Here is a 15,841-nt window from a genome sequence, read left to right as displayed (position 1 = left end):
ACACCATGTGTCGTTTGAAAGTGTGCTCTCCTCCACCGTGTCCAGCACAGGAACATCCTAGACCACATAGACCAAGAGGGTCAGAGACAGGAGAGACAGCTTGAGATATGGACAGCATTTTCCTCAAAGCCACAAGGACTGAGTCTACTATTGAAGAGCTGGAGCTGTTTTTGTGCATGTCATATTGGCTACCATCTCGCTAATCCATCACTGCTCTTTGAATAGTTATTACATTTAAGTCCCCATTAGGGTTGCTAAATTAGGGTTTGAGCCTATCTTGTCAGAGATGAGATGGGGTCATCGTTGGCTGAAGGATTTCATACATTAGGAAGGGTCGTGTTGAATGTTAAGGTAATAACGTTTTTTATGGGGCCATTAAGGATGACAAAAAAAGACCAGACATTTGCGTGAATGTCACTGTAAAGGCCTCATGCGTCACACCCAGTCACCCTTTATTGACACGGAGAGAACGCACAACACTGCTTCCATCATGACTGTTACTATAGTCCAATCTATATAACTAACTGCGTGCTACAGCCTGGGCTGCAATATATTGTCTTTAATCCAATGTTTTAACTGAGACATGAAATGTGACAAGAAAAGGATATAATTGTAGGCCAAAGCACATGGCACTGACAGAGACAAATGGGTTGGCCTTTGAGGTAAGACTGCAGTCAGCCTGGCAGGTACAGTTATATGGAACATTGTGGCTTTCAGTGCTACTCCAGCTTGGGACAGGAATGCAGAGACATTTCTTCAACTGTCTCTAGGAAATGTCTCCATAGGAAGTGTGGTATTGCATCTGTTTCCTTTCTGACTGCCACAGTAAAGTCAGGCGCTGCATTCTGGTCTTGTATGCAATACAATACAATAGTTGAAACATACAATACAATAGTTACAGAATTTTGTCAGGTGCATGCATGCGTGTGTTAACACATGTATATTATTTTTTTGATAATTCCAGAAGGTGATAAAGTATATGCTCTGGTACATTTTTATTTATTCATTTTGCAGAGCCTGCTTGAAGAACAGGTGAGCTCTACCTGCTATGAAGTCTTGTAATTACTTCAGGTTACTTAATTGTTTTGAATATTTCATGCTTCGTGTCAAGTCAATTCAGTACCAGCATAACAAAGCATTTCCATCTCATTAGCTCTCACTCCATCTTGCAGTCTTGCAGTAGCTTATCCACCAGTGTAATAGGCACATTGCATTACGGACCAATAAAACAAGCTTAGTGTCAGACAGTAAGATTGGGCATTGACTTCAATATGTTGTGCTAAGCATGCTTTCATTTTCTAGTATGCGATTTGTAACAATTAAGACAAGGGCACAGCCATATGTCATGGCGGGAGTCCAATTGAATGACTTATCCTCCTGATAAAGGCTCTATATTCTTATAGCACCACAAAGCAAAGCTATCAGATATTGATTGGATTAATCCTTCTTTGGGACACTATTGATCAGGGATAAAGCCATCAGTATACATTTTAATCTCTGTGTAATCAGATATACTTGTTAGTCTATTGTGGAGATACATCTCAATATTTTGAGATTATTTGGTTACCACACGTGCATATTTTGACTGAAAAAGTACATCTGATCTGACAATAAAAAAAAGGGTCAGTGTATGTCATGAAAGTGTATTCAATCAATTGAGATGGTCAGTTGTTACATTTGCTGTGCCTCTAACTGTGGCATTTTATTTGTTCATTAGGATGTGGTTCAATATCGACAGTAAATCACTGCCAATTTCAAGACAAATGTTCTCAGGTTAAATTGGGTGAAAAGCTTTTGACCTCTCTGACTTGTGAAATATGCTAACAGAAAATGTGCCAGTTAAACTGATTTCCAAATGGATATATCCACACAACCTACCATCTGTAGATTATATACAATATTTAGATACTATTTTTTTTACTATTTTTATTCATTTTGGCATTAGTATTGCTGCCTTACTAAGAAAATGGACTCTTGCACACTGAGTGGGTGTGGTGGAAAAAAGCCTCTACCCGAACCTCCAATTATACTCTGAACAATATGCAACCCGCGGAGAACAGTCTGAGATGAGAAGTAGCCACTAAACGTCTTTATTCATAAATCCTCCAGCTCTGAACAGACAGAGACTAAGGACTAAGTACAGCCAGGCAGGAGATGTGAATGGATGGATGTCCTCTGCAGCGGAATCCAGGAACCAGGCCTCTGATGAGAAGATGCACAAATTCTGAAATCCGCTCCCTAGGGACTCAACTTTTATACCCGCTAGAGCTGGTGTTAGAACACCACCTTTTATACCCGCTAGAGCTGGTGTTAGAACACCACCTTTTATACCCGCTAGAGCTGGTGTTAGAACACCACCTTTTTTTGTAATTTTGTAATCCTCGGCCAGGTGTCATATGCAAATGCAGACACCTCTTTAGCCAATCAGTGTTTACCCCATTATTCATATTGGTGGATAAGTTTACCGTATTGTCCATAAAAATAATGTGCACCATTTATTTGGTACCAGCCGAGTCTATTCGATTACATACAGCAGGCCTGCTTCCTGTCTCGGCATATGCATGACATCATCCCTTGGTGCCTGCCTGGCCATACATTCGTCTCAGAAATTCACCACATGGGTTTATCCAGTTGGACCTCAGACTAAATGATGGCCTACATGTAGCCTTGATTCACAGCGAGGGTAGAGCTTTGTTTTCTCAGCAGAGGCCAGGAGTCCAAATCTGCTCATCTTCTCCATGCACTTAGATTCATCAATTAAACATCGCACCACCTAATATTGATTTAGGCCGAACACTTATAAGAAGTCAAGCTGCATAACTCCTCTGAGAATCTACTCTGAGGTCTTTAGATACAGGAAGGAAGATGTCTGTACAGTATATCTTATTATCACCCGGAGAGAAGAAATACTCTTTTTCGGATTGGCTGGTGGGGTGGCTATTAATTCTGAATAACAGGACACCATTCCATATCAATGCTTATGAATGGTAACTATAACAACCATAGTAGGACGACGGTTGCAGCGCTTTAGAATCTTTTGGTTGCAGGCTTTGCAACAATGGAATCAACTGTAAACAAGCTAACTGTCCATGCTATCGCTGTTATAGGGCCAACGAAAGTTGTACAACAAGCTGAACTAGTGAGCTTCTTTTTAAACGGAACCGCGTGTTTCCTTTGCTTTACAGTGGCAACAGGGTGATACGCGGGATAACGGCCTTCGAGGTGTGTCCAGTTATACGGAATTAATGGGCTCGTCCTCGTCCATTAACTCTGTATAACAGGACACCTCAGTGGCCGTTATCCCTTACGTATATCTCAGTACAAAAAAAAAAATAGCCATGCATTTGCTTAAAATATAAAAGATAAACAAATTCAGTGACTGCTCACTTTGATCACAACAGTGGTATCGACAACTTGGTAATCTTTTTGCAAGCTGTAACATTTCTGGGCAACTACTCTCTTCACATCTGACCTTGTGAAATTGGGTTTGACTTTCAGCAAGATCAGGATCAATGGCCCAGCCATTTTCTTTCTTGTGAGTGCTGCCAACTCGATTGTTAACCGGCCTGACTCCACTGGTTCCTTATGTTTTTCGGCATGCCCCCCATTGATGCAGATTTACTGATGAATAAATAAAAGCCTCACAAAGAGAGATAGAATGAGAGAGAGAGAAACATAAAGAGAGAGAAAAAGAGAGAGGGATGAATACACACTCCCAAATAGATGTTGACAGCTCACATGCTCTGAGATGGAAGACCGTCAAGGTTTTTGGCTTTTTCCGCTGACTCTAGCCGGTCAAGCGGGCAGACAAGGCTTCAAGTAAAGCATGTCACCGCGGCCCCCTGGCCCACTCAGGCCACAGGGAAGACCCCCCTGGGACTACCACACTCCTATTAAGTGGCCTTACAAAGACAACAGACAAGTCACGCATGGTGGAAACATCCGCGCTCTCGTGAGGTGAAAGGTTTAAGAGTAGAGAGGTAGGTTTAAAATAATAATGACCCATCTTTAGGTTCTGGTATAGCATCTCACTCTTTCCCTCTCTCTGTGTCTTTCTCCCTCCCTTCTCTCATCCAGTACATTTTTCTTTCTGGCCCTGAGTTTACAATATGAGTAGTCACAGAGAACCCACAGTCTTCCTTCCACAACGTTTTCTTTTTGAGCACTGGTCTGTCATCTAAAGCCATCCATCTTTAGCTGTGCTCTCACAATATGACTGGCAAGGCATTACATGGTTGATTACCAGTAATTCCCTTGCCGGGAAGAGCCTCTAAGCAGCCACCGTTGTAATCCCCCCCCACACACACACACCCCACCCTCTCGGCAACCTGTACAGTCGCTCGGTGACATTGCAATATGTTTTCCCTATCCATCTGGGACCTCTGTCCCGAGACTGTCCGCTAATGGCCTGTAAATCACATTTCAACTTTCTCAACATCTCAACTAGATAAATGCCCGCCTCTGCGTTTGACAGACAGAAAGCAATTTGCCAAAGAATAAGTATGCCAAACATGCAGGTCTTAAATGCTAGTCGTTAAGTGCAACAGCTGTGCTGATATAATTGTGTCTGTCACAGAGGTGTGGGTGTCAGTATTTTTTAGATTCTATATAATTAGTGACTCCCTCTATGCCGACACTTCTGCTGGAAAAGCCCATGGCTGGAGTTCTAAGGGTTAATATATCTGAGTGTAGTGATTATTGTTTCATCTTTTTATCTATGTTTCCTTTTGGGTGAAGAGGACAAGTAAGACCTTTTTGTGTCAACAAAGCTGAAATGAACACATCTAGCCATTCAACATTATGTATAAAGATGGAAATTATTTCCACAACCAACCAATCTTTTTTTCTTCCCTTCATGATATGTCCAAAGTCTACAGTCATCCACCATCAAACATTCTTACTCATATGCTTTTCTAACTCAATGTTATATAATAGTTTTCTAACTACCCATATATGCTTTTCTCATTGGCTCTAGTAGTTATTTACACAAACAGAATGATTCAGGAAAAGAGAGTAATAGAGGTTATTCCACCAAGACTAATTCAAGAGAGTTGTATTTCAAGAGTTGTATTTAAGAATGAAGCACAAAGTAAGTATGTCTATTTCAGCCTTTCAGGACAGAGGTGTATTTCCAGAGCCGATTTATAACCGAGGATAAATGTGTCCTTGTCTGTGCTGTTGACACGATTAACTTTCATCCACTGTGCTCTTGGTGTCACCCCACACTTTAATCATCGTGCAGTGCCACAACGTCCTGGTGGCACCCCCATCGCCCCCTCCAACAGCCCTCCCTTCCTGCTTGCCACGAGCACTGCATGAACTTTTTGGAGGGCATGTCTTCAGAAATAAGCCACCTCCACGCACTGGCAGGACACACCAACCCAAGCAATTACCCTTCACCGTTTGAGCACCACACTGCTCTCTCTCACACACAAAAGCACACACACACACACACACATAACACACAACACACACACACAAACACACACACACACACAAACACACCAGAATATTTACTCACAGTTCCCTCCATTAACAGAACAATACAGTGTGTGTGCATTTAAAATATATATAAATACACACACACAGAGAGACAATCTTGGACTGAAAGAGGTTATGAGAGTCAAAGGAATTACTTTTTTTCTCTCGCTCCCAATCTATTCTTTCATTCAATTTTTTTATTTTTTTTTCTACTTTCCGACTCTGGCGAGGTGTGCTGCAGACTGTTACACCAGCGCAGCCTCCATTTATTGTGCCGAGGTAATTACTGCTGAGCAGAAGCTCATCAAGTGGAGAATTTCAAATGATTTCCCCATATTCGGGGAGAGTGAACCATGGAATATAGAAAATGATGAATTAGGAATGTATTTACTGAGAACCTGATGAGGAAGGTTAAAGCGATTAGGCTCAGAGACTGCTGCTCTGCACTGGGGAATCCACTGAGAGAAGGTCTGCTGCCACTGCAGATGCTTCTGCTGTGTGTGAGTGTGTGTGTGTGTGTGTGTGTGTGTGTGTACTGTATGAGTGTATCTCTCTCTCTCTCTCTCTCTCTCTCTGTGTGAGTGTATGTGTGTGTGTGTGTGAGTGTGTGTGTGTTGTGTGTGTACTGCATGTGTGTATCTGTGTGTGTGTGTGTGTGTGTATGTGTGTGTGTGATCCCTCTGATTTCACCAGGTATTGAAGTTTCCAAGAATGCATAAAATGTGAGAAAGAACTTTACATCTCTCCCAGGTCAGTCATTCAGTTGGTTTGTTATGACACTGAGAGCAGTTAGTCAAACACAATGGTTCATTATGTCATCAGGCCAATATGAAACACGCCAGAGAAATTGGAGAGATCGGTATTATCCAATCAACTCTCAACAATGTTTACTCCCCATAAAGTTCAAGCGTGGTGTACAATGTCTTATGGGATATTCCATTTTCCAAACACGCAAGCTAAATTAAATGTCTACTAAATTATATTTATTGGATTTCCTCCCAGCAATAAAAATGCTACTGCCTCTCCTCTCTCGTTAATTGAAGTTGCATTTTCTTGTTATGTAGATATCTGCAAACGTTAATTGGTGCATATATCACATTAAACATAAAAGCATGTAACAACTATCTCTCTGTCTTTCCGCTCTCATTATTTCTTTTTATATGTGTCTGTCTCCCTTCACTGTATCCCAGCCACACACTCACACACAATCCTGCTGCAGCACACACACTTTTCAATTTGCCTCCACACTTTGAATTTGCTAAGGTGTTTGATTCATGTGTATGTAAAATGTATTAGACCTGTCAGTCATGGGTAAAATTCTATTAAAAAGTATATGTGCACTATTTGGACATATTATGTACTTTTCAAACAAACTAAATATCATCAACAGCCTACAGCACTTATTTTAGTACATTCTCCCAAGGCAATCTGAATAACCTTAATATTTTTATTTTTATTACTTGATTCACATTATTAAAAGTTTGCACTACAGCCTACTAACGTGCAAATAGAAACGTGTGCAGTTACATTTGACTACATATTGACGTTGGTCCTCTTTCATAAATGGTTACATTTGACTACATATTGACGTTGGTCCTCTTTCATAAATGGTTACATTTGACTATCATATTGACGTTGGTCCTCTTTCATAAATGGTTACATTTGACTATCATATTGACGTTGGTCCTCTTTCATAAATGGTTACATTTGACTACATATTGACGTTGGTCCTCAGACTGACTGAGGGGAGAGGTTGTGTGAGTGTGAGAGAAAGTCGTGTTTATACCTTGAGGTTGCGGCTTCTGTGTAAGGTTACCTCCAGGTCTTGCATTACGTTGGCACGTCCGCTCTGACCCCCTCTGTCTCTGCGACGACTCGGAGGCCCAGGTGTCCCGCAGACCGACCAGCAGGCCACATCACAGAATAGGAACAAACTCCGACTGACCAGAATCTCAAAATACTATTTAAGCCACCATGCTGGGAAAAATTGCTATGAATGCTCATTTGCCGCTCAAATGGCCAATACTGTCCCATAAATAATATAAACTATGTGGGGAAAAACTCCCTCCATGCCGACACATTATTACTTGAATTAATGCTGCTCATTCTTCTGAAAGGTAGACAGAGTTGGTTGATTTTATGTTTATTTTTGTTTCCATCATATCTCTTGTGTACACTTGTGCACAATTATTCATACATTTACTCTTGTTGCAGAGGCTTATAGTATACATATACTTTGATATGAAGCACAGCTAAACCACACATTTTATCAGTAGACTGAGACCTTTGATCTGCTGGAACACTGATGATGATGATGATGATGATGATGGTAACTCTAATATAATACCAATGGTGATGCTGACAGATGATGATGGTGGTGTTGAGTTAAAGGTAAAGAACAATCCTCCAGCCATCATCGATAGCACAGTAGGACCATTATCCTATTTAAACCTTTACATCCAAGTAGTTTCACATGCTTCACATCAAGTCAAGCATTTATTCAGAAAGTGTAAGTACAAAAAAAAGTGACTTGGCATATCCAGTGGTGCTGACTAGCAGTGGTTTCTCAAGTGCTTTAAGGGCCAAGGCATCTTCCTCCCTCTCATTAATTTCAGTTTTATAGTTTGCTTAATATGTTATTGACTGAATTAGCGTAAAGATTAATGTGTTGTTAAATGATGTTGGCTCAGGGTGCCCTCCCTGTTCAACGAAGTGCTCTGTCAGCATTTCTGCAGATTATATTCCACGTATTACTCGAACCGCATGTCATTTGCTCCAAGGGCATGTTCGTATCAACTTACCCGACGAGGGATGCCTCGCAAGCAAACAAACATTATCCACACAGAGAGCACTCAATTAATTCCAAGAGGGTACAGGACACGTTTGTCAAAATGCTCGAAGAAATCCTGAAAACTAGTTCAAAAAAGACACATGCAGAGACAGAGGCAGCAGCAACAGAATGCTTATTTTAAGACGCACAGGAGAGCTGAAACAACTTTCTGACAGTTTCATCATGCGTTACTTCGACACTCTGTTCTTGAAATTGACATTGTTGGCTTTGATCAAAGCCCAAAACAGAGCCATGATTTTCTGAAAGAAGTGTTTCATATGATTGCTGTGACAGAATGCATATCTTCAAAACACTGGCAGTGCTTCAAGGGAGATGTGTGTGTGTGTGTTTATGAATGAGTGAAAGAGAGAGAGCGAGAGAGAGAGAGAGAGATGTGTTGTGGCATCCACAGGCTGAACATATATCAAAATGTTTCTCTTTCTGATGAATGTGAGCCTATCTGTCCTCAGCCACCTCATGATTAATACACAACATTAAGAGCAGGACATGAACACAAATGAATGGGTTACAATGTAAAATGCCTCTAATAGTGATGCTCCTTTTGTAGTTAAAAGTGTCTGGACCGAGCGCATTTCACCCTCCTCATTAATCACAATCAGGCCCATGGAGGAAGCAGTGGCTCCACGCTGGCCTGATTTGTGACAGACATTGCTCGTCACTGTGCATCGCTGGCAGTTTCTGTGTCACAAACCCACTGAGGACACCACTGAGCTTGCAAGCTTGCCACTGGGGGCACTCAGGGTGGAGAAGCTCAAAGAGATACAGTACGCACCTGTTCTGCTACTACTGAGATACGTACCTGTTCTGCTACTACTGAGATACGCACCTGTTCTGCTACTACTGAGATACGCACCTGTTCTGCTACTACTGAGATACGCACCTGTACTGAGATACGTACCTGTTCTGCTACTACTGAGACCTGTTCTGCTACTACTGAGATACGTACCTGTACTGAGATACGTACCTGTTCTGCTACTACTGAGATACGTACCTGTTCTGCTACTACTGAGATACGCACCTGTTCTGCTACTACTGAGATACGCACCTGTTCTGCTACTACTGAGACCTGTTCTGCTACTACTGAGATACGCACCTGTTCTGCTACTACTGAGATACGTACCTGTTCTGCTACTACTGAGACCTGTTCTGCTACTACTGAGATACGCACCTGTTCTGCTACTACTGAGATACGTACCTGTTCTGCTACTACTGAGACCTGTTCTGCTACTACTGAGATACGCACCTGTACTGAGATACGTACCTGTTCTGCTACTACTGAGATACGTACCTGTTCTGCTACTACTGAGATACGCACCTGTTCTGCTACTACTGAGATACGTACCTGTTCTGCTACTACTGAGACCTGTTCTGCTACTACTGAGATACGTACCTGTTCTGCTACTACTGAGACCTGTTCTGCTACTACTGAGATACGCACCTGTACTGAGATACGTACCTGTTCTGCTACTACTGAGATACGCACCTGTTCTGCTACTACTGAGATACGCACCTGTACTGAGATACGTACCTGTTCTGCTACTACTGAGACCTGTTCTGCTACTACTGAGACCTGTTCTGCTACTACTGAGATACGCACCTGTACTGAGATACGTACCTGTTCTGCTACTACTGAGATACGCACCTGTTCTGCTACTACTGAGATACGCACCTGTACTGAGATACGTACCTGTTCTGCTACTACTGAGATACGCACCTGTACTGAGATACGTACCTGTTCTGCTACTACTGAGATACGTACCTGTTCTATACGCACCTGTTCTGCTACTACTTCTTCATCTGCTGTCAGTTTCTGGTCTTACGAATACGAAGGTTCCTGGTACATCCAACACCTCTTATTTGACACAACGGCTACATTTTTGGTGGGTCTCTCAAGAAAACTCTTAATAGCAATTTATCAAAATACAGTTTTAACTAGCTGCCTGTTGTTTGCTTAATCTTCTTATCTGCCTTATCCCCTGCCCAAACACTATTTGGATCCTTTGCTGCATGCACAAATCAGTGGTGTAAATTAACTTGTCATTTGCTCAGAGAGCAAGAGACAGAGTCAAGCTATTGCTGAGATGTTTCATTTGGAAAGCAGGTAATGCCAGATGGCAACTAGAGTGCATTTTTCGAGAAAATGAAAAATGTGGTGGAGGATGTGTCTTTGGCAGCTGGACGAAGTGTGAACACTGGTCAATGAAATGAGATGTCTGTTAGAACAAATGAGTAGGTTCCAGGGATTTTAGAATAGCTAGGGAATGTTGTTGACGCAAAGCAAAGCCCTCAAATCTCACTCACTCTTTTTGGGCCATTTGCTTTTCTAACACTGTTATCATGTATAGTCATAAAGTTAATACTTATATTTAACTGCAATGTTTTGTTGCTTTTTCTGTCAGGAACGGTGAATGTAGGCTACCTTGAAGTCTTCTACTTCTCCAACCTTAGCCAGAGGGGGGTGGATTAACTCTCGATTTGCATTAGGTAGGCCTATAACACAATTTAAGTTGATGGAAACAATTTCTTTGCGTATATATTCCCATTTGTTGCAGTTTACCTGCTTATTTTTGTAAACGTTGCCCTGTCCCTGACAGCCTTACTTTTTTTAATCCCACAGTTGATCAGAACTCTTCCTACATTAAAAAAAGAACACTCAACACAATTCACTGTGGATAGAAACACATGCAGATACATATATTCTTGCACTGAATAAGTTGTAACTGGCTTTAGCCTTGTCAATCTACTGGCTGACATTTAGACAGTCTAATGAGACGGTTCTGAGCTATTTGGTTACAGTACATTTCACAGCTTTTAATCCACTTTAACAGCCTATTTCAAACTGAAATTCTACTTGTGTGACATTTATAGTTAAGAGGGTTTAAATAATTATCTGGCTATGATTTGCTACTTCACTGATTTCTTTAAAAGTATAAGTATATATACTCTTTTGATCCTGTGAGGGAAAAGTCTACCGCTATGTTTACAATGTAGCCTATTGTAAAGTAGGAGATGATCATAAGATAACTGGAAAATACTTTATTTCTTTGCACATTTGAATAGACCACTGCCTGGGTCCACAGTGAATGTGGCAGAATCAAATTGTCCTTTTGGCCAAGTCCATATGAGTTGATGTGACGTCAAAACCTGATATAAAGCACTGACTCTAGCTAAATTAGCTGAAAAGCGAGCTAGCAGTCATTCATAACCTATAAGCCAAAAAACATTGCATCAGCCTAGCAGCTAACCTACAAAGTACACATTGTTAGTTCCACAAGCAGAGGGAGAAAGAGCAGGTCCATCTTCATCTGATGTAACATCAGTTCAGGATATAAGACAAGATGAGCTTAGCAAAGTAGCTAACATATTCCAACTCCCTAGCAAACATTTACTATTTCAGTGAATTATAGTAAATGTATTTATATCAAATGACCCTCCAAGTTAAAATTGGTCAACCATGTGTAAGCCCTTCCATGGTAGCTTTACTTTTGACTGACAATGCGCTGTCCATTACTTTTCAAGTCTTTGGACAGAAACTGAATTAATTTAGAAATTCTGAATAGGAACAAAGCATTTCTAAAAATAAAATAAAAAAATGGTTTCGGGGAAAATGTAGTAATTCTGCAAACATCAGAGAGAAAGAGCGAGGGAGGAAGGGAGGGAAAGAGGAGAAGCCACTCCTGGCCCTCCATCTGTAATGTCACATCATATGAGATGCCTCTCAAAGTAGTCAAAGGCTCCACCACAACCATCCCACTCCCCTCCTCCTCCCTGCCCCAACACTCTCATTTCCCAGATGGAGCATTTGGAGTGGGATCAGGATCTGAAGCTGCAGAGAGAACCACCTAAACACGGAGTGTCGCCGAGTCATCTGTTCCCCCTCAGCTTTTTCATCACCCACATCACAAACACCTGACAAGAATTCCTCTTTTTTTCTCTCTTCTTCTCACCCTGTTCCCTTTCTTCTCTTTTTTTGTTCAAAAGGGGGGGGGGGATTAGACTGTTGTCTAGTGCAGTGTTTCTTAACTGGTGGGTCGCGACCCAAAAGTGGGTCGCGGAGGGGTCCTTGGTGGGTCGCGGAGCTGTGGTGAAAAAAATGCTAATTCATTTATACGGTTAAAAAAAACAAAAAACACGTCCAACTTTTCCCGGCAACAATTTCCACTCTTATTTTGACAGACGATTTTAGCTCCATATCATCTGTTGCCATAGATACTGTCGGAGTGTTTTGCGAGATAACGTGCAGTCATTTGAATGAACAAGATGTCGAAACGAAGGTATGATCCCGAATATTTGAAATATGGATTTAGTTGTGTCGAGGACAAAATGGTTCAGAAACCCATCTGTGTGGTATGTGGTGAGACACTCGCACATGAGAGCATGAAGCTGTCGAAACTGAAACGGCACCTGGACACAAAACACCCGACGGTCAAAAATAAACCAGTGGAGTAACTTTCAAAGACTGCTAACGGCAACATGCTCCACACAAGTGCAGGCACTCCGCGCATCTTACCACGTAGCTCACCGGATCGCGAAGGCCAAGAAACCTCACACCATAGCAGAAGACCTCATCTTACCTGCAATTGTGGATATGGTGAGGGAGATGGTCGATGAAGCGACCGCAAATAAGTTAAAAACAATACCGCTGTCCAATGACACCATTAGCAAGCGCATTGAAGACATGTCAGAGAATGAACACAATTAGGCCTATAATAATAATAATAACAACAATGATAATAGGCCTATAATAATAATAATTATAATAATAATGATGATGATGATAATGTTATTATTACACAGACCTATTATGGTTATATATGGTTATATTATAATATGATATTATGATAATATAATGATGATGATAATAGGCCTAATCATAATAATAATAATAATAATAATAATAATGTTATTATTACACAGGCCTATTATGGATTTATTTGGTTATGGTTATATATGGTTATTTGAGAATTACATTTAAATTGACTTGAACGCTAAAAAAATTGGGTCGCGACCTAATGACAGTGGAAAATTGTGTGTCCCAAGACTGTTAAGAACCACTGGTCTAGTGGGCGAGACAACCCCATGCCTTCCACTTATTTTCCTGTATTTATTTATTTATTTACTGACTTATTTTATTTTATTTTGCCTGTGCAAACTGTCACCTGCTCAGAGCGAGGAGCTGGGGACTGTGAGCTGTGGGGAGGCAGTGGATTCCTGGTGCTACAGAAATGCTGCTTTTTACAATAAAAGAAACATGAAAGGCCTTTTGATGTTGGAAAGGTTCACCTTGCTCTGAACAACACTGCTAGCTTGAGCAACAAGCACTGAGACAGTTTGTCTGAGGATAGCTCCAATGCAATGTGCAGCTTGGTGCAGGTGTGTGTGTGTTTGTGTGTGTGTAAGTTTCTGTGTGTGTGTGTGTGTGTGTGTGTGTGTGTGTGTGTTGTGGGGGCAGAGCAGGGTGGGGTAATTACACAGATTGAATGCATGTTAAAGTATGAGTTTAAGGTGAAGACTATCCCTACTGAAAAAAACAGCCTGACCAGCTAAAGGTGGTTTGCTGGTTGACCAGCTTGTTGACCAGCTTGTTTGACCACCATATGATGGTTGACCAGCTAGACCAGCAAATCCCTACTGAAAAAACCAGCCTGACCAGCTAAAGGTGGTTTGCTGGTTGACCAGCTCGTTGACCAGCTTGTTTGACCACCCTATGATGGTTGACCAGCTAGACCAGCAAATCTCTTGCGAAAACATACCTTCAGCTGGTTTACCCACCTAACGATGGTAATTCAGCTGGTTTTGCTTGTCGTACCACCTCAAGCTGGTCATTTTAGCTGGTGTTGCTGGTCTACACTGCTGGTTTAACTGGCCGTGCCAGCTTATGTTGGTCAAACCAGCATGACCATCTTACACCAACAATGTCAAGCTTGGCAGGCTGGTCACCAGCATGACCATCTTGCACCAGCTTTATCCCACACGACAGGCTGGTCAAACCAGCATGACCAGCTTCCTCAGATGGTCACGCCAGCATATCCAGCTGGTGGTCCAACCAGCTACACCAGCAAAGACCAGCAAGAGCTGGAAGAAAACCAGCAAAGACCAGCTTAAACCAGCTAAAACCAGCTACCAGCATAAGCTGGTTTCTAGCTGGTTTTTTCAGCAGGGATCTCTTGCGAAAACATACCTTCAGCTGGTTTACCCACCTAACGATGGTAATTCAGCTGGTTTTGCTTGTCGTACCACCTCAAGCTGGTCATTTTAGCTGGTGTTGCTGGTCTACACTGCTGGTTTAACTGGCTGTGCCAGCTTATGTTGGTCAAACCAGCATGACCATCTTACACCAACAATGTCAAGCTTGGCAGGCTGGTCACCAGCATGACCATCTTACACCAACAATGTCAAGCTTGGCAGGCTGGTCACCAGCATGACCATCTTGCACCAGCTGTATCCCACACGACAGGCTGGTCAAACCAGCATGACCAGCTTCCTCAGATGGTCACGCCAGCATATCCAGCTGGTGGTCCAACCAGCTACACCAGCAAAGACCAGCAAGAGCTGGAAGAAAACCAGCAAAGACCAGCTTAAACCAGCTACCAGCATAAGCTGGTTTCTAGCTGTTTTTTTCAGCAGGGATATAAGCAGATTCATGCATGGAAGCTGTATTTTATTTATTTATTTATTTATTTATTTATTTATTTTTATCACAGCTAGCCATACAGAGGTTACAGAAACTAGCAAAGTACATTGCCTTTCATTTCTATAAACAAGATTATGAAAAGGAGCAGTATATGGACACTAAGAGAAAAAAAAGCACTTTAAAAATGTTCATTGGTTGCATGCAGAGTGACTATACTGATAGAATTATGTTGAATGTACAATTGGATATTTCAGGGGAAATAAGATAGATAGATAGATAGATAGATAGATAGATAGATACTTTATTGATCCCCAGGGGAAATTCAATTCAATAATACAAATGTTGTAAACAAAACATTTAAGCTCTAACATAAAATGGTGTATTCTAAGAATCATGAATTGTCCATATAATATGTATTAAAGCAATAATGGAGCTTTGCAGACATTTTGGTCCTCTATGTGAATGTCAACCTTCCCTATGTTTGGATAATCTTGGACTTCCTTCATCATTTTTACAGTGTTTGCTTTAATAAACATAATTAAGCTTTGTTGAAACATTTCTCAAAAAGTGCATTACTCTTGCTTTTAAATGTACATAATAAATATACATTATTCTGTGCTATTTCACTTTTGAGCACAGTTACGATATTGACATTAATATTGTATAAACCATACAAAGGTTACAGAGAGTCTCTTCAATGCTCTTAATGTATTTCCTTTAATATGATGATCTACTGAAGCATCTAGACACAGTGTCTGCCCTCTATAGCAGCTCCATCTGCAGAAATCTACACCATGACAAATGGACTTTAGAGGGAGACGGAATGCAATTTTTTCCAGAGTATTTGTGACAACAGATAGTCAGGTAGAGTTTTG

This window comes from Alosa pseudoharengus, unplaced genomic scaffold, assembly GCF_046254945.1.
Source record: "Alosa pseudoharengus isolate Yale_2024_CS ecotype anadromous, Long Island Sound unplaced genomic scaffold, YU_APseudo_1.1 YU_APseudo_1.1_scf_16, whole genome shotgun sequence".
NCBI lineage: Eukaryota > Metazoa > Chordata > Actinopteri > Clupeiformes > Clupeidae > Alosa > Alosa pseudoharengus.
The sequence above is the reverse complement of the archived record's forward strand: the minus strand, read 5'-3'. Positions refer to the sequence as shown.